Source organism: Drosophila nasuta, chromosome 2R, assembly GCF_023558535.2.
Source record: "Drosophila nasuta strain 15112-1781.00 chromosome 2R, ASM2355853v1, whole genome shotgun sequence".
In the NCBI taxonomy this organism is placed as follows: domain Eukaryota; kingdom Metazoa; phylum Arthropoda; class Insecta; order Diptera; family Drosophilidae; genus Drosophila; species Drosophila nasuta.
In genome coordinates, this window is record NC_083456.1 from 23,518,470 (window position 1) to 23,546,025 (window position 27,556).

At 39.2% G+C, this 27,556-nt stretch overlaps 1 protein-coding gene across 1 annotated transcript in view; it reads right to left on the minus strand.

Moving 5' to 3' along the window:
* Positions 1–27,556, minus strand: part of LOC132785544 (protein tincar) — a 72,978-nt gene that overhangs the window by 44,728 nt on the left and 694 nt on the right. The window contains 2 exon segments of the mRNA XM_060791693.1: positions 13,769–13,813; positions 26,166–26,287. The gene's annotated coding sequence lies outside the window, so the exon portion shown is untranslated.

Consider the following 27,556-nt stretch of genomic DNA (forward strand, 5'->3'; position numbering starts at 1 on the left):
CAGTTACCACTCGGCTCTCCTCCTCCCCCTTCCACTCCTCCTCCTCCTCCTCGCCCATCATGCTTCCCCTAATAGAACATTGTATACTTATGTCCGTATTATTGACGATGCTGCCAAATGAACCGCCACAAAAAAAAAGGCGTTGGCTGCCAGCCCAACTGGGGGGCATAACCACGGGGCACTGTTGAGTAGGGGGGGGGATGGGAGAGGGAAGGAAGCTCAGTTCTTGTTGCTACTTGGGTCGCTGTTTGCTGCTGCCATCAGGTTAAACTGCTGACAGTTGAAAAATGCTGTTCAATTTGTTTTCCCCATTTTCTATTTTTGTTTTTCGTTTTTGTCGCTTTCTTTTGAAAATTTTATAAAATAGCGGTTGACATTTGACGTGCTGGCAAAACTGAAGTTGAGAGAGTCCCCGGAAAAGTGAAAACAACTGACTCAAATGGCAGTTATTGAACATACTTTTCGTTCTGAAATGCTTCGCAATCAATTTTAAATAAAGTACGCTTTTATTATAAGACTTCAATGGGTGGACGACTTAAAGTGAAGGCAGCCAAAAGGATTTGTTTGCTTTTAACCAGTGAAAAACTTTGCAGAAAAATAAGAAAAAATAAGTCGAACTTTTTAACAACTTGTCAATAAAACAATTTGTTGACATAAATACTTAAGCATTTAATATTTTACTCTTTCTTATCTTCAAAAAAAAAATTTTTTTGTGTTCTTTTACTTAACTATCTAATTCCATTGCGGTTTTGTGGTTTTAGTTATGAAATAAAATCAAATTAATCAAGTTGATTGAATAACTTTTACCCAAGAGGTTTGAGGTTTGTTATTTCTATGTCAAGTTTTTCGAGCATGAGAAATTAAATTTATATTTTGTTTAAGGTTTGTTTTAACTTGTGCCTGGATTAGCCCAGCTTAAAATGACTTACAGCATATTCTAATTGTAAGTCCCTAAGGTTAAACTTTATGATTACACAACGATAGAAGCCTGGTCTCAACAAAAGAACAAAAAGAGTCAACGACTTTTCAACAAACTTCAGCGCAAACTTGTCATAACAATCAGAGTGAAAACAACAACAACAACAATTGCCAGATGGCGACAACAATATTATGTAAGAAGTGGAAAAAAAGTGTACCATATGTTCCAGCCGCCAGGTCAACAGACTTGGCCAAACATCTTTTGAAGTGAACAAATCATAAGCACGAAAGAACAAAAATTCGCAACAGAAACTGCCAAAGAAACATGCCTAGAGCACAATTTGTACCAAGTTTCCGTGCGTTTCGTTTCGACCACAAATATTGCCTGTAATCTAATTAATTTGAAGCATGAATGCATAAACTTTCTCAACTAATCTTCAAAGTCTATTAATTTCGTTTCGAACGAGAGGAAAGTGAAGGCAGAGCGTGGGATGCGAAGCTGCTCTGTTGGGTCAGGCAGAATCTATTAGGCTGTAAACTTCTTCCGTTGCAGACACGCACACACATTGATTAATTTTAAGACAATAATCATAAAGGCGTTGCCCACCTGACCACACAAATTTGTTGTGCCACGATTCACCACCCATCGTCTCCTCCCCTCCCTCCACAATATTCAAAAAAGACCGCACGTGCCTTGAGTTGAATTTTGTGTAGCATACTTTGCAGCGCGTCTTCATTTCAGCAAACCAAAGCACGTTGTGTGCGCGCCGATGTCCTGGGGAGTCCTTTTGACTGCCTGCAGAAAGTTTGGTTAGTTAATTCGCCGGCTTCTAACGCTCATTGCAACTTTAAGCAAAGCCAAAGGCATAGAAACTTAATCAAAGTTATTGCTCTTGTTGTTGTTCATGATGATGTTGTTGTTGGTATTGTTGTTGTTGTTGTTTTTTGTGTTTGGCGCAAAGTTCAGTACGTTGTCCTGGTCTGAGGCTAGGCACGCAAGCAATTGGGCCAATGTGCGGCGCCCCCCGTTAACTCGTTCAGGATGTGCCAAAGGAGCTGCCGGTGCCGCTGCCATGGCCAAGATTCCACCTGGCAAATAAACTTGCTCAAACTGCTTGCGTGTTTGGCTGTTATTTATAATATGGCTCTCCATCCTCCTTCCGTCCTATCAACTTGACCATTCACGGCAGTTGCAACAAGACGCGCTCGGCCTGTGAAAAATTTAACATTTCAAGTTCTTCCATCTCTCGACTTTGTGGCTCTTGCTGCGGTGTTTAACTTTTAATTGGATTTCAGTTGATTTTATTTTAAGGCTGCATTGTTTCTCTATTCCACGTTGTTGTTGTTCTTGTTGTTGTTGCTGTTGCTGGCTGCTGGTCTTCTGGCTATGCGCATAATTTTAACAAATTATTTCCACCGACTGACCGCCATTCATTTACATTTTTCGCATTTCGCATTAGCATTTAAGTGCTGCCTGTCATAATTATCATCATTATAGCAACTTTAAACTCCCACTCGATTCTGTTATTCTGATTTTGGTTTCTGCTTTTTCACTTGTTTAATTAGCGTACCCAAACATCTCATTTGAATTTGATATTATTTTAACACGCAAAATTCCATAAAAAATATCCATAAATTCAGCGTTTAATATGCATTTACATATTAAACTTTTGCAGTAAACTGACTGATGTGTATTAACTTTACATTGCTGAAATTTTAATCTTAAATTCTGATACCCAAAAGAATTGATTTATTTATATTCATTGGTACACTTAAATATTGCTTCAAATATTTATAAATGTGTTACAACGTTTTATAGAAATGTGCCTTCTTTTACATCAATGTATTTAATTTTAATTGCATTTAATTATTAATACTCTTTTCATTCAATCAATGTGAATGTTTTTATGCTTTTTCGGTTTTTTATACTTTTTTTTGCAGTCTTGATGTGTAATCGTTGAGGTTTTTGTTACAAGATTAAAAGTTCAGTTCAGTTTATAGCATGATTTTTAACAATTTCTTAAATAATTGCATTATAAGCTTATAATTTTTAATATATTTGCTGATTGAATACATTACTCAGCGCTTCCCACACATTCCAATGCATAATTTTCGAATTAGGGTCATTGTATGCGACGATTAAAAAAGGGGAACTCATTGCCCTTTTTGCTGGTGAATCGTTAACTCCGACTTGAAAATAAATTCCTTGCCAGGGACGCTTAACAATTTCTTCACAAGCAAATTCCAGACACCACAAGAAACACCCACGCACACTCACACACCCACGCACACACACACACATATATATACAGACAGAAGGTATCCTAGACCCAAGGAGTTGGTTGGGTTCCTTCATTTCCGCATTGAATTCCTGGCAAGCATCAATGTAAACACATTCAAAGCTATCAACAATTTATCACGGCAACTGAACGAAATCTCATTTGCAAAAGAGGAAAAAGTTTTTGAGAACTTCTCTATGATGAGATGACGCGGGAGAAGCAAAACCGAGGTGCCGCACAGTGATTGTCAAACTGTTCAGCGCACCCGCAGGCGCAGCAACAAACAAAGAAATATACAAACACAAGAATAAAATCGGTTGGGAGAAGCAAAAAAGGACGGAAGCAGCGACAAACGAAATTTATGTTTTATACCAACAAAAGGCAGCAACGGAGAAATGAAAAACGTAGCAGACGAAAAAAGCAAAAAAAAAGGGTTGGAGTGCAAAGTTCCTTTTGCTTGGGAAATGGAAATGGAAATAAATAAGGAAATCATGTTTAACTTTGCCCAGCAAGACAATAAAATTGTACAAGTGTTTCAAGCAGTTGTTGGGGGGGGACCAAAAGGACTTCCAATTCACGACCAATTCATATATCATATATCACAATATATATGAGATTCGCACCAATATTGTACCCATGCTGATCCCCTTATGATTGCCTTAGTGACTACTGCTCCGGGCTTTAAATTTTGAAACAACATAGAAGAGAAGCGAAGGGTGTAGTGAAGTGTGTAGTCTAGGGTGTAGTCTAAGGTCTCGTAAAGTATGTAGAGATGGGCGTAGTATAGAGTGTAGTTTAGGGTGTAGTCTAGGTTGTAGTTTAATGTGTAGTATAGGGTATAGCGAAGTGTCTAGTCTTGGGTGTAGTCTAAGATGTAGTATAGGGTGTAATATAAAGCGTAGTACAGGGTGAAGTGTAAGGTTTCGAATAGGGAGTAGTGAAGTGTGTAGTATAGGGTGTAGTCTAGGGTCTAGTAAAGTGTGTAGGGATGGGTGTAGTATAGAGTGTAGTTTAGGGTGTAGTCTAGGGTATAGTCTAGGGTGTAGGGATGGGTGTAGTCTAGGTTGTAGTTTAATGTGTAATAAAGGGTTTAGCGAAGTGTGTATTCTAGGGTGTAGTCTAGGGTATAGTATAAGGTGTACTCTAGGGGATAGTCTGTGGAGTAGTACAGGGTGTAGTAAAGGTATAGTGAAGGGTCTAGTCTTGGGTGTAGTCTAAGATGTAGTCTAGGGTGTAATATAAGGCGTAGTACATGGTGAAGTGTAAGGTTTAGTATAGAGAGTAGTGAAATATGTAGTGAAAGGAGCAGTATAGTGGAGTGTGTAGTGATGGGCGTAGTATAGAGTGTAGTCTAGGGTGTAGTCTAGGTTGTAGTTTAATGTATAGTATAGGGTATAGCGAAGTGTGTATTCTAGGGTGTAGTCTAGAGTATAGTATAGGGTGTAGTCTAGAGTATAGTCTGTGGTGCAGTACAGGGTGTAGTAAAGGTATAGTGAAGTGTCTAGTCTTGGGTGTAGTCTAAGGTGTAGTATAGGGTGCAATATAAAGCGTAGTACAGGGTGAAGTGTAAGGTTTAGTATAGAGAGTAGTGAAATATGTAGTGAAAGGAGCAGTATAGTGAAATGTGTAGTGATGGGCGTAGTATAGAGTGTAGTCTAGGGTGTAGTCTAGGTTGTAGTTTAATGTGTAGTATAGGGAAGTGTGTATTCTTGGGTGTAGTCTAGAGTATATTACAGGGTGTAGTCTAGGGTCTAGTCTGTGGTGTAGTACAGGGTGTAGTAAAGGTATAGGAAAGTGTCTAGTCTTGGGTGTAGTCTAATGTGTAGTATAGGGTGTAATATAAAGCGTAGTACAGAGTGAAATGTAAGGTTTAGTTTAGGGAGTAGTGAAATGTGTAGTGAAGGGTGCAGTATAGGGTGTAGTGAAGTGTGTAGTGAAGTGTGTAGTGTGTGATGAAGTATAGGATGTAGCAAAGTTTATAGTAAAGGGCGTAGTAAAAGCAGGGCAGGTATGACACACACAGACACAAAGTCGACGCATTCCTTTGTCTTTGTTTGTGATTTTCATGAAAAATATTATCAGCGGCCAATTGCAAAAACAAAAGCAAAACTCAAACGTGCAACAACTATGCACAAAGGACACACTCACCGTGTCCTGCAAACCATAACAAAATTGTTGGGGGAAAAAAAACATTAGCATAAAATGTGCACAGACATTCACCAAGCAAAACCACGCAGCAGACTTTTTGCAGCGACTGTTTGTCTGTGTGCTTCGTGAATAATGCAGCGAGTGCAGTTTTAAATTTAAAATTGTTTGTCGCCTGTACACAGCATGTTTATGCGTCATCTTTTAACTGGAAGTTCATAGGTGAACAATGAATTTTAAATTCAAATTGCAGTTTAACAAAAATCAATACCCAACTTAAAAACAGTTTAAATTTCAAATAGAAAAATACTTTTACATGATATGATATTCTTTTGTTTTAACAAATGAGACAATACTTTAAAATATACTTCAAATACAATTTAAGCTTAATTTAAATATTTTTGCTTTATTTATATTTTTTCTAATTTGCAAAACTTTTGTTTTTTCCACCTTTTAGTCTAGCATTTCTCGCCTTGTCTCGTTAGAAAATATTTAATCAAGTTCATGCGTTGTCAACGCATAAACGCAGTTTTCCTTCTGACTTTTCATTAGTTTCGTATGCAAATTTGTCAGTCACATACGTTTACTTCGCTGACAAAGACATCCTGTCTTTTATAGCTGCCACAAGAGTCACATTCACTTCTCGCTTTTTTCCATTTATTGTACCTCGTATGAAAAGACAATAGAGGGAAATGTTGGAATAGAAACAGTGGCACTCTGAATAAGGTATTTAAGAAGCGCAACCATTAAGGGGTATCAGCTTGTCTAGCAACTATTTCCTCATTATTTGTGCTCTATGCAGTTTGGCTCATTGCAGGCAAATGATAAATTTGCAGTCTTCTTTGTTGTCTGGCGTCTGACATTAAGTTCGCCTGACGACGCCGCTGATGCACGGGATTGACTGCTACTCGGGCAACAAGGAGCAAGTAGAAAGTAGAAAGTAGCAAGTCAGCAGTGTATGTGTGTGTATGTGTGTGTGCTGTGTGTAGATAGCCAGAAGGCATGGCATATGCAAAAGGCGAGGATTTTGTTTTCAAAGTTAACGAGCCAGAGGATGGGAGGCGAATTTTGCAGTCAGTTTATAATTTATGGGCACTTAAACTTGGGCTTAACACAAACGCAACGTGGAGACAAAGAAGCATCAGGAAATTTGTCCAAAAATGTTGCAGGGATTTCAATGTTGCAAGACATCCTGCCCGGGACATACCTTCCGTAGTCTACGTAAATTAATGGACGTGCAAAGCTTCGTCGGGTTAAAACAAATGATTCTCCTACCACTCTTTTTCTTGCTTCTTTTTTTTTGTTGTTCTTGGCTGAGGTGCCAAAATCTGTTTCATACCGTCACGTGCCAGCCAAGGATCCCATATGGCGGAGCAGGAACCCGTTTTTGTGCCTATTCTATTAGTTGGCAATTTTCACGCCTCATTCGTGACATGCGAAATGAACCTTTTAACTGACCCCCGGCAAAGGGTCAGCCCTTGTGCTCTGTCTGCGTTTACACCGGATTCCACTATCAAGGTGACCCAGACACACACACGCCAACTTGCACACCTTTTGCACCTTTCCGGAAAGCTTGCAACCCTCGATTGTAACACATGTGGCAGACACACTGCCCACCGCCACCGCTGCCTGCCACACCCCGTAAACGCACTCAAACATCAATAAATTAAAGGTACAAATGTAATTTCGTATCCTGACGCAGACCGAGAAAGGAAAGAACGGCAATAGGAAAATAAATGCGTTCCTTCGTATCAACTCCAATTCCCGAACTCCCTTTAACGACTCTGCTTGTAAATAGATTAGGGTGTTGCCATGCCAACGACGCCAGGCAACGTCCCACTGCCCTTTTCGGCTGACCTCTTACCCTCCACCCTCCGACTTCTTTTTTGGCCTGCCCACTCATTTCTTTTGCTGCTTTGCCACTTTCAGTTACTAGCCATATTTCAGCCATTTTATGACACGCATTGGTCACACGCCTCAATGGACTCTCAATGGCAGTCCTCATGCAAAAGGAGTAAAAATTCCAATACACCGAAAAGCTAAATACTCTACATATACATAAGAATGTGTAAACAATTGTTTAATCAATTTGTTATCCTATTTTTCAAAGCTTGATCGATTTAAATTACTGTTTTCCTTTTCCTTTCTTTAATCATCTTCCACTCTCCATTAACTTCTTTCTTTAACATTATCAGACTATATGTTTACATCCTCTTTATTTACAATGTTGCATACCTTTCATTGAACATCATATACCCTATACATCCGTCATAAAAACTGTGTCTAACCAGTGCAATGAGCAATGGGAGCCACAGCTACATCTGTTGTTTGTTACTTTAACACCTCATTGCCATCATAGTAGGTGGTGGGGTGAAAAAGGTAAGAGAGAGGGTTTTGTAAATCCACTCAGTTGTACAGTTGTTCAGTTCCAGTGTTGTCACCTTGCACAAAGCGCACATTAAGTGACGACCGACTGAGTGAAAGCCGACGACAGGTGAATGAAAGAGGCAACAGCAAATGGTAACAACAAGCCCAACAGCCATTGATGAGCTGAGCCACGGCGAGTCCTGCAAGTAAACTGACAGCTGCACAATGTCTGCGATGATGATGAGAGGCAGTCGCAGCAGTCGAAGCTGAAGCTGAAGCCAAAGTCCCCGTGTGAGTCCCCAAGCTGCGGCTGAAGCTGAAGTACTCGACACGACTTAACGCTGAGTGCGTTGGCAGGGTTGTCATTTTGTTTTATCCTCCTTATATGAATACTCTCAGAACTCCGAGGGGGTACACTATGTAAGTATGTATATATTGGGGGGTAGCAAGTATTGGGGTTTAAGGACTCGTAACTCGTAACTCGCACTCGCAACTGGCACACTGAAATTAATGGGTCGGAAAGTGTTGAGATTAATCATGGTCGCATAAAAAGTATCGCTGCTCTCCAACTTCTGGCTGCCCTCCCCTTTACCCCGCTGAGCGGAAGTCCAGCCATGTCCTGTGTGCCTGTCCAGTTGCTCATTAAGATCTGGAACATGGCAAGCCAAGATATTCCAAACCGAAAGCAATCTGGGCCATTTAATCAGCAAACTTAAAGCCTAAGCAAATGAGCCGTGTAGCAAAGCCAAATCTAAATGAGAACGCCTCAACGAATGCTTGATGAGCTGAAGAGCAGCGCAGGGGAAATGAACAAGCTGCATTCACACAGGGCACAAAAGCCGCTAAAAAGGGGAGAAATGCGCTCTCGCTACACAGAGAAATCCGGGCACGAAAAGCGGCGACTTAAAAACACCTGCTAAATGAGACTTTAATCTAAAGTCGAAACAAGAAAGCGACCAGGAGAAATGCGCAATGAAAAGATGAAAGCCGAAGTTGAAATGCGCTGTAAACGGCGTGAAAGTTTAATGATCATTGAAGTTATCTCCGATGATTATCTTCGATGAGAGAGATATAAATTTACACACATTTAAATTAATTGTTCATCATCAAGTATCTGATAAAAATTCTGGCATATTTAGTTTAAGATAATAACTCTTAATATTCAACTGCTAATTTGAATAGTGTTCCACCTTGTTTTGTATCCAATTGCAATAAATTCAAATCGAAAAATGTTGGCTGCAAGCTGAACTTCATTTTTCATGCCAGCGACATGATAAGTGCATATGATTTATGAGTTGAAACCCTAACTGCTAATGCTACTGCTGGAATGTGGCAGGCTCTCTGACAAAGTGAAATGCCCACGAGGAGTGTATAAGAGGGGCAGACACATACAGAGACACACAGAAAGAAAGAAAGAAGGAAAGACCTGAAGAGAGAGAGAGAGGGAAAGGGAGAGAGGGGGAGACAGTCAGATAAACAGACCAACGGGCCCGGCACAGAAACATAAATTACGCTGAAATCTAAGGCAAACATGAAAATATTCTGAAAAACTTTCATATGCGGGACAAGTCGAGGGAATGGGGGAAGCAAACAAAGCACTGAAAAATGTTTTTAGGCAACTTGCGACGAACACTCAGGAGGGGGTCTCTTCAAATGGGAATGAGAAGCCAACTTTGCTAGGTAACTTGGTAGCTTGTCGACGTCATCATCAGCCACACACACGGACAGACAACTGTCATGATATGTGAGAGCTATTTAGTTGACTAACTGACACATATAGATACAGCGATACAACAGTTGGAGATACGACAGTTATGTACGTTTACAGTTTTACATGGACCCGGCCACAATGTGGCCAAATGGTTGTGTTAATGATGAGCGGTGAATGAATGTGGCCCCGAAAAATAGGTGGCTACTTCTGCTTGACAAGTTCATTGGGTTCCGGGTCCGATCCATTACAAATTGTAATTGGGTTGCGGACAGTCCGCAGTCAGCAGCAAAGCAGCAAAAGTATCTGCACTTTTGACCATTTCACTCATTTTTCAATTTTCGGCTCGTTTGTCACTTGAGCCAAGTGCAAAATGATAAATATGCCAATAGCCAAAACCACTTGGCAAAGGCACCAAAAACCACATAGACGACACAGCAAAATCAACGCCACTAAACCAAGCAGCAGCATCAGCATCAGCAGCACCGTCAATAGACGATGTCTGATATCTTTTCTCATTTGCACTCGAGTCTGAAATTGAAGTCTGAACTCAACTGAACTGTATTCAAGTGGCAGTCAGTCAGTCCCTTTTGCATCCTTGTTCCGTCTCCTGTTGTGTTTTATTGCCAGGACACTTGATGTGATATTTCCTCTATTGATAGGCAGACGAAGAGCAAAGCTCGACACGCACACACACACATACACACAGAGAACACTCTGCGTTTATCACGGCCATTTAAAGTAGCCTACCTTTCTGTGTCTCAATCTTTATTTTTCACAATCTCTATCTCTGTCTCTATCTGCATCTCCGTCTCTTTCTCCTTTGTAGCTCTCCCTTGCAGTCAATAACTAAACACGTTCCTCTCAGCGTCTGTCAAACGTAATGGAAGTGAAAAGAAGTTCAGGAAGAAAATGTTCAGCTGCACAGTCAACTGGCATTCCATTTATTGGCAAAATGACGTACCGATATCGGCCTTCTTTCTCCCCCGCATATTTTCTTCTTCCTTTAGCCAAAAGCCAACCACCTCTCCTCTCTCTCTCTCTCTCTCTCTCTCTCTCTCTCTCTCTCTCTCTCTCTCTCTCTCTCGTTTGCCTCTCGTCGCGGACAGGACACTTTTGACAACTGTCTATGCGCTTCGGCAAAGTGCCGGCAATATTCTACTGCAAAAAGCGTTATGAAATTGTCATCAGTTTTGCAATTTACCAAAGGTATTTCAATTCCATTCAGCTTGTTCGCATTTCACTTGTGACAGACATGCCAACCTGCTCCATAATAGAGCTGCTAACATTTTAAACAAGTTTCGATATAGATAATAGATGTAGAAATACTTTTGTTATACAAAATAATAATATCAATTCTGCTCCATAATGGAGCTGCTAACATTTTTCTTTAGAACTAGAAATACTTTTGTTACACAAAATTATATTATCAATTCTAATTCTTCCCAAAATTCTAAAAATTTACGTTTGTAATGAAATTTCCCAATTAATTGTCTAATTAAAGCTTTTCAACTCTATTTTGCTTTAATTTAAATGTGACTGATCAACACAAACATCATATCAGTTAACTGTAAATTGATTTAAATAAAAGTAGAACAATTGTGCAAGTATTTGTCCGTTGATTTCCTAATCAAAGTATGTCAGAGTATTTCGATATGAACTTAGCTGAATGTTTGGCTTGGAATTCATGTCTGTTATTCTTATCGATTTTTGGTTTAGTTTGGTCTCGGTTTTCGTTTCGTTTCATTTGCGTTGCTTCGATTTTTCTATCCTGCTCTCTCGCTCACTCACTCACTCGCTATCGCTGTCTCTTTCGATGTGTGTGTGTGTGTGCGAGTGCACAGTCAAAAAAAGTTTTTATCTTGCTCTGTTAGCAGTACGAGTCTGTCAAACAATGCGACGGCGTTGGAATAACACTGCCCAAGTGCAGGGGAGCTTAGGCAGGAGCAGAGGGGGAGGACAGCGAGGTAGACAAGGCACGTTTTGAGTGCGAGAAGAGGAGGAGGAGGAGGAGGAGGGGAAAAGAAAATGCAGAATGTTGGCAGCATTGGCAGCGACTTGGATGGCAGTTCAAACTGAAGTGGCCAAGTACACAGTTGTAATTTTTCGCAAATCTGCACGAGATGAGAGTAGGCAACTGCCACGCCCACTGCCATGCTGCCTGTGTTTGGTTCTGGGCCTGATGATGGCCCTCGAGGCGGCGAGCGCACTGTTGTAAAGTTTAGTTTTTGGAGTTGATTCATTTTAATGAAGGAAATTCTGTTTGCCCAAGTGTTCCGGCAAAACTTCATCACTGAAGAGAGATGTTCGCGAGAATGAGAACGCAATAAAACGGAGAGAGAGAGAGAGAAAGTGAAAGATAAATAAACTGAATAACTAAATAAGTTCGTCATATGAATGAGCTGTTTCAATTTCAAGTTTTCAAGCAAATCGATTTCGAATTTCATAATAAAATAAACATAAACAACGTTCAGATGAGCTAAAATTGCAAGCAAATTTGTTCAACATTAATGCAAAGACATAAACACTATAATTGAATTGAAAGAGCATCCTTGATTGAGAAATACATAGCGATAAGCGAGGCCAGCCCTAATTGCAGCCTGCCACGCCCACTGTCACACAATATATATAATATAAAATGAAAAGCAACATAAATAATTGCATTTACACCTTGCAATTATACTTATTTTGTGTGCACAAGTCAGGGTCAGTGCAACAAAAGGTGCACAATGCAATTAACACACGACGATGACAACGAGAACGAATCGGAGAAGGGAAAAGGGAAAGGGAGACTGGAGGAGGAGGAGGAAAAGTCACAGTTACACAGTTTCTATTTCAGTTACAAACTGTGAAACAGTAGCAGGTAGCGCAGTAATTTATGACAATTATTTTGACATGCCATTAAAGATGCTGTGGACGATGAGGATGAAGAAGTCTCTGGCTCTGCATATCTGAGTTCAGACATCTTAAGAGACTGCACAGAACAGCCATTAAACAGGATATAATGCAGCCAAGCATTTTGAGATGAGCAGACAAATTGTAAAAGGCTATTATAGCACAAAAAGGATCAGCACAAAAGTCTACCTGCGGCTGCGAGAACAGCAGGTGTGCACAACAAATCAGTTATAGCCAATGCACACACACGACTGGCCAAAAATAATAAGAAAGAAACAGGAGAGAGAAGCAAAGAAAGGGAAAAAGATGCGCACAAAAACGAGTCGAGTGACGACTGTCGACAAGCCCCAGCTAGCTATCACGACAGTCCGAAAATGTTGCACCTGCCGCAAATCAAAGAAGACAACACAGCAGAGAATAAGCGAGAGCAGGTAACTTGAGGTAACGTGAATGTAAGACGATCCCCACCGCGACATCTGTTCGCGCTGCTTAACCGAACTTCGAGGGCGAATCGAGATCAGAGAATGGACAGACAGACAGACGGACGGTTGGACGGACAGCGGGAAGCAAAGCTTGCCCCGTTTTTTTGTTGCTTTGTGTAGCCGGTTTCCTTGTGACGAGGGTAACCCAAATTTTGGCATTGTCCATGCTATACACATACATATATAGCCATGCAGATACCGTTGCCATATAATTTTCGGCATTAGCTTTGCTCAAATTAATGGGCAGTTTGTGGAGCCCGCAGCACAACGTCCGCAAACGGCAGCTGTTAGATTTGTATTTTGTCGATTTCGCAGTTGCAGTTACTCTCAACTAAACTGGTTTCTCCGTTCTCGCCAACAACACTGCGCTACAAGGTTTGACATTGACTGCAATTACACTTTGATGCATGCAATCTTTAATGCAGTCAACACGAAGTGAAAACAAGTAAGAAATCTACAGCCGAGTGTGCTAGACTGTGAGACACTCGCTACCCATCTCAAATAAAACCATACTCTACAAATATACCGCAAATATACTGAAAATGTACTGTGAATATACTAAAATATACCACCGCTATACTGAAAATATACTGTAAATATACTAAAATATTCCGCAAATATGCTAAACTATACCGAAATCTATATTTGGTATATCGAAATATTTATACACTCAAATATACAAACGAACATGGCTTATTATATCTTTTAATGCTGATCAAGAATATATGTACATATGTATGTATTTACTTTATGAGGTCGGAGATGGCCAGCGAAGTTATAATACCCTTCTACCCTTTAGGGGTATAAAAACAATTTTCAAGTTTATGCGAATTAATTGAATGTGTTGCAGATTTACAGATAAATATGTATATAAAATTGCAATTCTGTCAATCAATTAGATCAATCTCGGACAATTTAATATCACTTCGATATTTATATTAATTTGGTTTATTTAAAATATAGTTTGTACTTACATATTTGTGTGCAGAATTTCAATATTTTATTGTTGTAGGATTATTCTGCAAATACAAAAAGGAAATATAAAGTTAAGTAATGTTAATATTGTAATACTGAGAAAGAGGTAAATAAATTATTCTCCCAAAAATATTGTCTTTATCTGCTCAATCAAACATTAAACTCCCTTTCATTACCAAATATAATTAAGCTGATTAAAATTGTGGGCGTATTTATTGCACTCCCGAAATGAATGTTTATTTATACCAAGCTAATGACAAGTAATTCCCATATTAAGAAGAAATTATCATTAATCAACAGACTTAACTCCACTCGGTGCAAAACATTGCGTTGTTTAGTGTAATAAATAACGAAACGAAATGGAAGGAAAGAGATATTGCTGTCGACAAATTGAAGGGAATGCAATTGATGCTCTAAGAATTTCAATTGCCTTGATAAATTAATTAATTAATGTTTCGTTAAAAGCCGCAATTAAAGCGAATTACCAAAAATATTTGATATTAACGCAACATGCTTGCCAATTAAAAGTTTTTTGTAACCGCAAAGCGAATGATAAACGGGGCAAAGTTAAAAGTTGCCAACAGCAGCAGCAGCAGCAGCGGAGAGGGAGGGAGGAACAAGAGAGAGTTGGAGAGCTTAATCGATTTTTGATTTCATATTGATGACGAACCCGGAAAGTGCCGCAACACGATTTCAGCTGACAGGATAACATTAAAATGAGAATATGTTAATTATGAACATGCTGTTCTGCTACTGTTGTCCACGTCCATAACTTATGACCATGTTTATTTCCGTCTTCCCCCCGTCTTTGCTGTCTGTCTCAAAAGTGTTCCCACAGCTCCAGTCCTGGCAGTGACATGCGTCACAAAAAGTGGGCAAAATTATTAAATCAATAAGTCAAATGTACTATGTGAACGCCATTTTGTTGCAACGTCGGCCATATTGAATTGTTAACTCATTTTATGGGTCGCCTGAAATCGGTTTGCGTGTCGAAACGCCTTGAACTTGATGCATCGACAGGGACAGGGGCAGGGACAGCGATGGGACGATAGTGACGTGGAATGGGATTTGTTTTGGCCAGTCGAGGGTTGTGCGCGTTTCCAAATGGCCCAGTTAATTGAGGCGTCATTACAAGGGCTAACATCGATAATGAGCAGCGCCCTCGCTCACTCACTCGCTCTCGTTGCCAACGACAACTTAACCCAGCGACCCAAATTCACAATCACATGTAAGTAAAACCAGTCACAAACACACACACACACACACATAACAAGGCTTCAGCTCGAGTCCTGTGCGTACGAGCATATTAGGCCAAAGCCGCTTAAAACGAGCGGAAGACGAAGAAAGCAAAGCAAAGCCACACACACCCTCAGAGACTCACAGCGTGTTGAATTAACAAGCACGCAGGTTCCCTTTCGCCTTGCAGTCATCCTGTTGCTCAACAACTTTGCAATTGCAGAAAATGGTATATGAATTTATATTGCAAAGGGCGAAAATTTATTAAACATATCTTTAAAAGTATTGTATTAATATCATATTATTGGTTTAATATTTGATTTGCACAAAATTAAAATTCGAAAAACTTATATTTTGTTTTTAATATTTAAAAATATTTTCCAATTGCAGAAAATGTTATATTATTTTTCATTTACTATTCTTGGTTTGTCATTTACTTATTAAGTTGTACAGGTTCTTTACTAAATAAATAATTTATTAAAATAAAATTTTTAATTTCTTCAAAAGTATTTCAGACCAAGTTACTCCAAAACAAAGCTCGTAAAACTGCATTGAAGATTTCATTAAAAGGATTTTATAAATATTGTATTCTTTTAATATTTAAAAATACTTTGCAATGAAAAAATATTTAGATTTCAAAATTCAAAGAAATATAGAAAATCCAGTTTAAACATTTCTTAAATGGAATTGTACAAATATTATTTGCTGTTAATATTTACAAACACTTTGCGAGCACAGAAAAATTTAAGAAACGTCAACAAGTATATTAGTAAAATTCCATTACAAATTACTTTAAAAGTATTGCATAAATATTATCTAAGGATATATGGAAGAACTTCATTAAAAAAATTTCTTTAAAGATATGATGTACATATTTTATTCTTACAGTACTTATATATATGTTATTTACAGCTTTTAACAAAGGGTCTTTAGCTGTCGTCTATGCTACACTTGCTTTTTACAGTAAGTTGTATGCAAGGACTTTAGCTGCATCTCATTTAACTCCTTCCTTCGTTAACATATGCTCCCTCTTCAGCTCGTTCTCCTCTCCAACTCTTGAGCTGCTGGCAAAATGTAGACACAGTAATTAAGTTTCAATTTGCTCGACTTGAGCTCGTTTTGACGCCTCTTCAATGTTTGGATGTCCTCAAGTATTCAGCACATCAAACACATACGCATGTAAGGACATTTTGAAGGAAGTCGCACAGTTACAGTTACTGCGACAGAATCTTACATGAAAACCAAGAGATGACATAATGAAAACTTTCCACTTTCATTCACGTTTGTAACGCAATAAAATGAAATCCCTCGGATGAATTATGCGCTATTTAATAAAGCTTCCTCCCCCCTCCCAACGACGACCAAGGCCCTGTGTCCAAAACGTCCAATCCCCTTTCTCCTCCCCCCTGAAGCGGGAGGCAGCATCCGCCGAAATTTTACGCAAATTATGCTCATCAAAATAAGCAGAGGAAACAACTCGATAGGCTGGATAAGAACGCAGCAAAGTGGCAGAGGATGTTGATGCGGATGCCGTTGCCTGACATGTCGCAAGTGGCATCGTTGATGAGCAGAGCGCACCGACAACGACAACGAGAACATGACAACAACAACAACGACAACAACACGCAACAAATACGAAATAAAAAGTCTCGCAAAAAGTCACGCAACGCACATTTAAAGACGACTGCAAACGAATGAAGGAGGAGGATTGGTTGGAATGGGAATGGGAATGGGAAATCCTGGGTACAAAGGGCGACCAATAAGCCGCCAGTGGAGCTTAACTGAAGGCAGCCAAGAACAACAGACTGAGCTGCTTTCGCATGTATGTGTGTGAGTGTGTGTGGCATGTGGCAAGCGGCAAGCGGCAAGTGCGGTTGCCTGTCATCGGCTTGGCACGCTGCCTCCTTCGATGGCTTAATGCTCTAGGTAACACTCGCTCTCTCTCTCTCTGTCTCTTTGTCTCTCAGTCACATCCTCTTAAGCCGTAAGCGCCAAATGAAATGAAATATATGTGCAAGCAATTTACATAAAATGCGCGAAAAATGCGCCAAAAAACGAGAGAAAGAGAGCGGTTAACCATTTGGCAAATGCTTCACGTGCTCAAAGCTAACAAAGATTAACGAAGGGCAACGTCGAAGGCAATGGCAATGGCATTGGCAACGGCAACGGCGCCTGGCAACGTTTGGCGCCATATGGCAAATGGGATGTGTTCGGCACTGATAAGATGACTGTAAGCCAAAGTGCAGCAAGTCAAAGCCGCAACAAAGGTTGACTCTTCAACAAAAATAAAGACGGGTTGCACAAGTCGAGAATGTAATTCTCTTCTCAACCTGACATCCGTCACTGACTTGTTGCTCATTAAGAGATGAATCATCTTTAAGGGTTCATAGTGCGGAAGAAAAAAAGGTTAAGAGAGACGAGACGGACCAGATTTTAGAGAAGATTGTTTCAGTTATAATTTAAGGATTGTGGATAAGTATAATCTAAGGATTAGGAAAAGAATTCTTATAATATATAATGCAAAAGGGAATGAAATATATAAGAATAATTTGATTGCTACATTATCAGAAAAATAGATACATTTGTCATGTAAATATATCGTGATGGTACCAAAAAGTAAGAAATATACAAATACATAGTAGAAAACAAAGATATTTACACTTTTAGTTTATACTCTTTTCTATATTAAATTTCCTTATCGATGCCAGGCAACAACTTTTTCAAAATATTCTAGATTAATATATCATTTTGGTACCAAAACGTACGAAATTTAAGAAATATTTATTATAAAACAAATTTATTTACTCTTTTAGTTAGTACTCTATATCAAAAAACTGTTTTTACAAAATATTCCAAATTAGGTTTCCATCAAACATACAAAACATATTGAATAGAGAATAGGAATTTACTCTTCTGGGTTTACTTTTAAAATGCACTACATCATAATACTTTTAAATAACTCATCATATTACCAAACTGCAAACTGAACTGAACATTGTTTCACATCTGCTAAAGCCACGACTTCAGTCAAAAACACAACTTGTCAGCCATAATACTGCTGTGGCTGAGGCATTAGTAAAATTAGCTGCCTTCATCTCCAGCGACTGATCCATTATAAATTCTAGCCAGACTAGAGGAATGCTCCCGTTTATTCAACTTCAACTCAGTGCAGTTATAAATCAGCTGAAAAGTATGCTATACATTTTGCACTAATGCATTCATTCTATTTCCCAGAATGTCAGTCAGACGACTGCAGTCGACTGCAGCTAACATGAAATACTTTTGTCTGCGAGTATATAAGCAAATATATTTATAAATAATATATATACAAAAAAAAAGTAGAAATGCAAAACAACAGCAGAATGAGGCCGGCAACAACGAGAGTACAATTAGAACTGGAGTCGCAACTTTTGCAACACAGCCGCAGAAAATTTAATAAGTTTTAATACAAAAGTTGCTTCATTATGAAACTGCTGCTGCATTTAGTATCCGCAGACTCTTTGTGCATATGTGTGTGTGTGTGTGTGTGTATCTATGTGTGTGGGGACACAACTTTCTTTCTCTCGCTCTCTTTCTTAATCCCCAGCTACTCAGAGAGCACTAAAATGCGGATGTTTGCCTGTTTCTCTTTCAAGTGCAGTTGAAATTATTTAACAACGTTTTGTATTCCAATTACCCTGGATAAGTTTTAAGCAAAGCAGACGTGGAGTATTTATTTATTTTGTGAATCGAAAGGGGTTTTAAATATACAAAATATTATTCATATTCAATACAATTTTAATGTTTTCTTTATAAATTTCTTCAAACACTTTTCAAATAAAATCTTTACTTTTTCTTTACATATTTGAGTATAAAACCTTTTTCAGCTACAGGGTATTCCTCAGTTTGCTATGCTCTTCAGTTTTCAAATGTTTTTCTTCTTTTTTTTGGAACGTCGCATTTCATGCAAATGAAGTTAACTTGTTATGTGAAAGTGTGCGTCTGCTTGTGTGTTGAGTATGTCTGTGTGTGTGCGTATGCGTTTAAGTACATATGCAAATGAGCCTGTTTACGATGTGTGAGTATATGCTTGTATGTCCTGTGTGTGTGTGTGTGTGTGTGTGTATTTGCCGGTCCATGTAAATGTTTAAAGTTTGCCAACTGCAGCTGCGTACACACAGAACATTTTTGCGTTCTGTTTTCGCGCTACGCTGACACCTGATTTATGGCTAATAAATAAAATTTTAATTTCCCAACAATTAACATGCCAATTTTGCGTATGTGCCAGCTTTAAGCCTTAAAATTTCACACGCAGTACAGCACATCATTCACACACACACACACACACACACAGATACAGACACAGACACAGACACCGATACAGACACATGCACAGATAATGGAATCAAGCAAATGCGATTAGCATTTTATACCATTTAAGCCTCAGACACAAAAGCAACAAACACACACACACAACAATGTGGCCCCATAAGCAAAGCCCAACCAGAGGCAACTTCCCCTCACCCCTCCCTCTCTCCCTCCCCACCACAAAGGGGTAAAAAAAAATAGAGCGTTAGGCGGCAAAAATCTGCAAACAAGTGTGCAACAAAGCGCACAATTGTAATTTAACTGCAGTCAGAGTCTAGTTGGTAACAACAACTACAACAACAACTAACAACATAGTGCCACAAAAACAACAAGAAACAACTGCAACAACAAATAAGTGCCACAACAAAATGTGCGCGCCTCAAGTGTTGTAAGCGGCTTTTGTTGCCAATTGTTTGGCAAATGCACAAGAGCGTAGCAGAAGGAAGAGGCGAAGAAGTGGGGAAAAGGGGCAACAAAATTGGTAGGCAAATGAAATGCACACACACACTCATACACAAAAACAACATAGAAAACATCACTCTATGCACTCACACACTCACATGCATAATCCACTTTGCACGAAGCAACAGACACAACAACAGCAGCTGCATCAAAATCGGAAGTTACACATACGCCCCGTTGTGACGTCGCATTGTGTCTGTCACTATGCCTACCTCCCTCGCTCGCTGTCTTTGGCATGCTGCATATACCCTGTAATTAATGGCAAAAGCTTTCACAATATTTGATCAGCTTGCTAGATATTATCAAGTGAACAAATTGCTCAGTATTTAATAAATCATCAAACAGTTGGCAAAAGAGAGTTGTGAAAGCTGTCAGATAAAAATATATAGCAAACTCTTTATATTTAAGTAAAATTTAAATTATTAATATTACTTGGTTCAGATAATTCTAAACTGAAAATGATTTATTACAAACTAAATTAGTTTAATTCAAATTTATGAAACATTTCTAACATTTATTTCAATGCTTCTTTAATTACTTGATATTTATGGTAATTTCAGCAATTAAAATATGCAACTGGAAATCTATTACCATAAATAAATCTATTCTTTAAAATTTAAACTTTTATTAATACCAAATTGTATATTTTAGCAACCAAAATACGCAACTGAAAATAGATTGCTTTAGTTAAAACTTTATCTAAAAATGCAAAGTTCACTGAACAAAGAATTTGCGTATTTTGTTTTCTACTTTACAAAGCACTTTTTCATTTTTTTGCCAAGTATTGTTAAAGTCATTTTATTGAGGGGTATCTCCACAGTCCATTATGTTCAATAATGGCTTAGTTAAAACTTCCGCTTCTGTTTTTTTGCGCGACGATTTGGTTGACAAATGTCACAGCAACAGCGTCCAACTATGCAACGCGCATTCTTCTCCTCCCTCCTCTCGCTTTGTCCCCTCTCTCGCTTGCAGCCTGTCAACTGCCAACAAATGTAAAACAGCATAAAACACTCGTCGCTCCAGCACAGAGAAGAGAGATGCAAAGCATCCCACAGACGACCCCCCGCATCTTGTGTACAGACAACATGAGTTGTTGTTCGTGAAAAACTTGACACTTAATTGTCTTCCTCCCCTCTCCTCTCCTTTATTTCCCTTCCCCTCCATTCACTGGCTGCTGTTGTTTTTCCAGCATAGTTGTTGTTATCTATGGGATCGTCTGGCGACTGTTTCTCTGCTGTTGTCAATTGTTGCACATTTGCCTGCCGCTGAAATTCTAAAACTCTCTTTCTCTGCTATCTCTCTGGGCCAATGCCCGTTGCTTTATGAGGCGATACAAGTGGAGTGTGGAGCGTTAACACAGCCAGCCAACTCCACAGTTATTCAGCGTGCACATCAGGCAGTCAGTCATTCAGTCAGTCCTGCCATTCAGGCAATAATAATAAGTAACAATAATGCATTACACAAACGGAAACAATGCGCAAAGAAAAAGCATTTCCGCTGCAGGTGCAACAGCAAGGAACAGCAAGGCAAAAATAGATTGAATGAAATAAAGTTGCTTTTATTGTGGTTAAGGGAAAATGCTTTACTGAAAGCTAGTAAATAGTTTATGCTGGCAACGATAGTGAGGATTAACATATAAAAGCATTAAATCAAAAAGAACCTAAACAACAAAGCAAAAGTCCGATGAGAGGAATTAGTCAGTGAAACTACAACCAAACATGTAAAGTAATTTTCCAAAAAATTAAATGAATTTAGAGTCTCAAACAATGACGATTATTAAATAATTGCTTAAGTAAACCACAACGAACAACTCATTTAGGAAAACCCTTTCAATAAAAGCAATAAAATGTAATGAAATCTCTTGAATTTTTGCCTCGATTGAGAGCAATTAAAATTATTTTAAAGACATTTTCCGGTCACGCTTAAGAGTAAAAGCTTAAAGGATTAAACTCTTACAGAAATATACAAAGGGAGTATATTAAATGATGACTGTGTTTGGTGTCCTTTGGGCATCATTTAGTTTTTGGCTTAATCGACGGGAATGGCGGGACTTAAATTGAAACCGAAAAATTGTGAATAGAGAAAGGAGAGTGGAGAATGAATGTGTCCTTTTTGTGTGTGTGTGTGACATCTAATCACATTTTAATAGTCCTGCCAAAGGACGTCAGGCCGTAGATCAAACGGCAGCAACAACTAAATATCCACATTAATGGATGCCGCCTGCCTCAAGAAACTTTTCCGCATTGCCGCACGGCCCAAAGACATAAAACACAAGAAGTTGACCCCTCCACCTCTTCGTGCCTCAAAAAGTTGCACGCAATAATGGCAAAACACCAGCACAAAAAAAGGGGGGCTGCCAATCAAAAGGGAAAGAGAGACACACAGAGAGAGGACTCCAAGGAGCTCAGCTGGCGCTTGGGGCAATGTCACAGAGTGAAATGTTGAGAAATCCTGGGGAAACAAAATAAAACATAAAATAAAATGCCGAAAATTAACGACAAATTGCGCATCATTAAAAGCGAAATGTGAAGGGAACGGCAAGAATTTGAGAAGAAACAATGATAAGGGAGAGAGAGAGGGAACACAAAAGAGCAAAGCCAATAATGAAGACAAGGCAAAGCGCCAGCTGACAAGGGGCAACAGAGGGGACAAGGGGAGAACGCACCTGGGTGCAGTCATTTATTTGATTACAAACCAGAACGCGACAATGGAGCCACCGCATCAGCCGAACAACAAACAAGACAACAATGGGAGGTGGGATGCGGAGGAGGAGGAGGAAAACTCAATTCCTTGAAGTGAACTGTAAATGAGACACAAAATATTTGCGATACATTTATTTTTTTTGGCAAAAGTACGGAAAATCGAAACTCTGAACGCGAGTTGATTTAATAATGTCAGCGAAAATATCGAAAGCTTCTGTGTGTGAAACGCAAGCCTTAATTGTCAGACAACACAGCACAAACACTCCTCCCACAAACTGTCACACGAACTGGTGGCATATGCCACACACACACACACATACACACACACACACAAGGCAAAGTCGACTACCCAAAAAACTCAACTCGACACTCCAAATGACTCACTTTGCGGTGTTGGTGGAGCTGCCTCGACTCGTGTCGTTGTCGTAGGTGCTTTCGGTTAACCTTCCTCCTCATCCTCTTTCCGTTCCCATTCCTCCCCACTCCCTCTGCATTCCCTACACATGCGCGACGCCCGCCAGACAAAATGACAAGCCGTCAAGGTGCACGTGAGCTTCACTTTGGGTACGCTTCCTTTTTCACTCTCCACTTCACCTCATCTCGGTCGCCTCCTTCATTTTTCACAATGTAATTTCTCGTGTTTCTCGTTAAACTTTAATATGAACATGTTTTTTACTCATTTTATATCGGTTCTCTTCGTCTCGCATCGTTTTCTTGACATTATTATGCATATTTTTAATTGGCTTCTTAAATTTTAGCATAATAACATGGATACGGGGCAGTAAATGCCTACGCTTAATGGCTTCAATTAATATTTAAACATTCCAGCACACACAAAGTAGAGCTGAGCCCAGAAATAACTAGATTAAAACTCTATATTGGCATCAGCTCAACTTACAACACTTTCGTAACTAAGTCTGTAAATTAACTCCTTTTAATCCTATTTATGAAGTATAGGTTTTACGTTTAAATATATTGCAAATATACTTCTAAGTAGATTATTAGCAAAATTTGACTTAGCGCAGCCAACTTAACTGCCAAAAAAAAGTTCAGGCGCAGCCAACTTAACAAATACTCATTTTACAGTGGGAAAAGCTTTACAAAGTTAATAGTTTTATGACTTTCTTGACTGCAAAAAAAGTACTTAGCTTCGCGCTCATTTTCTTTTTTACACTCCCTCGCTTATGAACTATAATATTTTATCATGAAATCATCTTTTTTCGGGCATAGTCACCACATCTGTTAATTTCCATTTGCTGAGCATTTTAATCAGGCAAATTTTCCACTGGACTCCCAACAATCTTTCCAATCTTTTCACCTCCCCACAACTTTTCTCCTCCTGTTTACGGCACCGTGTTATTTTCTATTTGCCTTTTTAGTCCGGGACTGCGGCTCGCTTTTAATCAAAACAAAATGCAAAGGATCTCCCAAAAAAAAAAAAAAAAAGAGGAAGCCAAATAAAGGAAGAATGGAGCTAAAAAACAAATGAGAAAACAAAACCAAACCAAACCAAAACACACAGAAAAAGTGGCTGCCACTAACGGAGCCGCCTCTAGCAGCTTTTAGACCTCTGTCCTTTCTCTACTACTCCCCCACCCCCGTTCATAAAGTCCCTCTTTAGCCAGCAAAGAGAGATCCCAAACAGCTCCATTCCCTTAGTGCTTGTTGCTCTAAAAAGTGTTTGCTTTGTTTCCACTGTAGTAGTTGTTGTTTGTAGTTCTTGGTGTGTTGCTGTGTTGTTGTTATCCATTATTTAAAGCATAATGTCACAATAAACGTGAAAGGTGCAAAATGTTGCCCAAAGGCAGCTGCACCAACAACAACAACTACTATAGTGACAACAGCAACAGCAACTGCAACATGAACAACAACAACTCAACTTAATAACACTTTTGCAGTTGACGCCAGTCGAGGCACTCACCCAGCACTACCCACATCTGTGTCCCCTCTGCACCTCCTTCGGCTGGACTCTGCATAAATTCTGTCGCATGCAGTTGACAGTACTATCCCATTGCCCCTCCCCCTCCCCACTTCCCCAGCTTTACACGTGCCAGGCAGAATAACGCCAATGGCCGTCGGCAACTCGGACACAACTCGCATCATTGCGAGACGCCTTCAATGTTGTTGCTGTCGCCTTTGGTCTTATGCCAGTCAATTTTGCTGTTGTTCTTGTTCTTGTTCTTTTTGTTGTTATTCTTGTTGTTGTTGTTACTGTCATTTATTCAGCATTTCTGCTTACCGCGCCACACCCACCTGAGGCCATTTAGGGGGCCGCCTCTCAATTGTTTTCCAAGAAGCCAAATTTACTTGCAATGATTTTATTTGTCCCTCTTCGTTTACAGCTAATTATGGAAATAGCCAGTTTGAAAGACCAGTAAAATTGTTCACTGCGAGAAAAGCAGGCTAATTATTATTTTAATTATCAAAAATAATTTGATTAAACAAGAGTTTTCACAATATTGACATTCTTTTCAACGTGATTTTACTTTGAAATTCACAACATAGATTTTAGAAAGATTCTTCAGTTTAATTACAAACTTTAATATTTACTTAATTTGACTAAACAAGAATTTCTTCAATATTGGCTTTCTACTAAATCGTTATAATGAAAAATTAATGTTACTTTAAAATAAGCTGTTCTATTTTATTAAAAGGTTTTATTCTAATGAAATTGGAACTATTCAAACGCCATATTTCCATAAATATAAAAATTAATAATAATAAATAATAATATAAAAATAATAAAATATAAATTCACATAAAAACTGCAAATTAACTGCCTATTTTTCTCAGTGCATCTTTGACCTCAACTGTCTTTCAAACTGAGAAAAGACGTTGAAGTTTTGAGGTTCTCGAATAACAGTTCTTGAAGACTGGAATAGAAAGCAAATGTTTGTCACGTGTGTGCCACACACACGCACACTCACACACACACATGTGAGTACACACACGCACACTCTTCAAGGCAGTGACCGACAACATCCGTTGCTAAATTTGTACTCACAGAGTGTTGAATCCCTAGTGCAACTGATAGAACTCTCACTCTACCTATCTCTCTCTCTCTGTCCTTTCTTTCTATTTATATATCTCCCTCTCTATCTGTCTATCTATCTATATAGTTAGATCTAAGCGCACATGTGTCGTTTGACTTGATTTGGGCAAATGTCAAAGGCACTTGGCGCCAATTGTTAGCTCAGCGTCGCCTGACAAACAACAAAAATAACCGCAAAGAACTGGGCACTGCACTTGTCGCTCCCAATCTCTATTGCTCTCTCTCTGTCTTGCCTTCTCTTTCGCTCTCTTGGTATTCCCTAATTATAGACAAGCTATTTGGTATCTGCACCGCTGAGGCGGAAGTTTGTTTAGGATGCACGAGCATTTGCCATTGTGTGTGTGTGTGTGTGTGTGTGTGTCGATGCCGCTCACCCAGCTGCACACAGCAGTGTCGCCTCAAGCGACTCCCGCCCGTCTTCCTCCCCTCTGAGTCACTCTCTTTCACTATTCGTCGCATTGTTCGGAGTCGCGTCTAGACACACGCCCAATTCTGCACACGCATTATTCAAATGAATCTCTGCAACGTGGCATGCAACGCACACAAGTTGCACACACAAACACACATTGATGCCGCATTAATCAACTATAAACTTACCCGTTTGCCGTTATGTCAAAACGCATCCAATCCAATTAGTCGACCCAGACGATTTTATTGCTGTGCGTAATTCACAGTTCAGATAAACACTTTCTTGAGCTGATTTTCCTCAGTCTCTGTGGCTGTAAAAGAAATAACACTTTAGTTGACATTTACGAGCACACACACACACAATGAGACATTTAAAGTGTGGTTGGTTGAAGGATTTTACGGATGTTAGGATACTACAATTTATTTACTGCTGAATTTATAATTAAGTCATATACTATTCTAGTGAAATTGATCCTATTAAGCTTTCGTTTTTGGGATGCAAACACTTTTGTTTCCACCCCAAAATCCAAGCTGATTCGGAGATGCTCAACAGAAACTATTCTATAAAGTGAAGACTATAGAATAACTTGTATATGACAAAATTGGTCAAATGTTTCTTTAAAAGATATTTCATTTTTAATTTTAAACAACTTTCATTGTTTCTTTATCTACGAAATTTCTTTAGTTTCAGAATTTCTATATTTATATTTTTGTTAAGATTCTGTTCTTCTGTATGTACATTAACAAGGAAGTTAAGATCTAAACTTGTTTTTTGTTACATACGTAAAATATTTTAAATATGTGAAAATAAAATGTTCGATATAAGAAAAAAAATAGAATTTCATATTATATTTCATGGTTAATATTTGTTAAATATAGATATAAATGGTATCAATCATTTTACAGTTATCTAATAACTGTTCTATTATTTTCCTTATTTTCACATTTTCAACAAAAATTCCTACAGTGACAGCAATCGTGTAGTTGACATTCAATTTGTCTATGAAACACACCACGCATACAATTACAGTTACAATTGAAGGAATCCTGTGTATCGCTGTTACGTTGTGTCTAAAGAGTCTAGAGTCTAGACCGGCGACGACGGTCGAGGTAACTTTTGTATGCCGCATGTGGCAACAAAACGAGGCACACAGAGAACTTTGCCCACGCAATAAAAAGCCGCACAGAAATCAAAAATCAACGGCGTAAAGTTGCACGCCAACCCCAGCAGCAAGCAACTACCCACCAAACCACCCACCGCCTGGTCACACAGTCAGTTCGTTGCTGTTGGGGTGGCTCTGCGTCTCTGGGCGGCTTTTGGGCTATTTGCCTTCGCTGCGCCTGAGCGAGCGTCAAGTGGGGGAGTGAGGAAGTGCTATAGGGGAGGGAAAGAAGGCGCGTCTCTGTGCTTGTGTCTCGTCTGGCGACGCAGACGCTGCAGACAGTATTTCTAATGGGATAAACTATGTACACACACATACATATACACTGCAGTATGCATGTGTGCGTGTACTCGCTCGTAACATGGCGCGTATATCCCGTTACACGATACACACACAAACAGCTGCGACATGACGGTT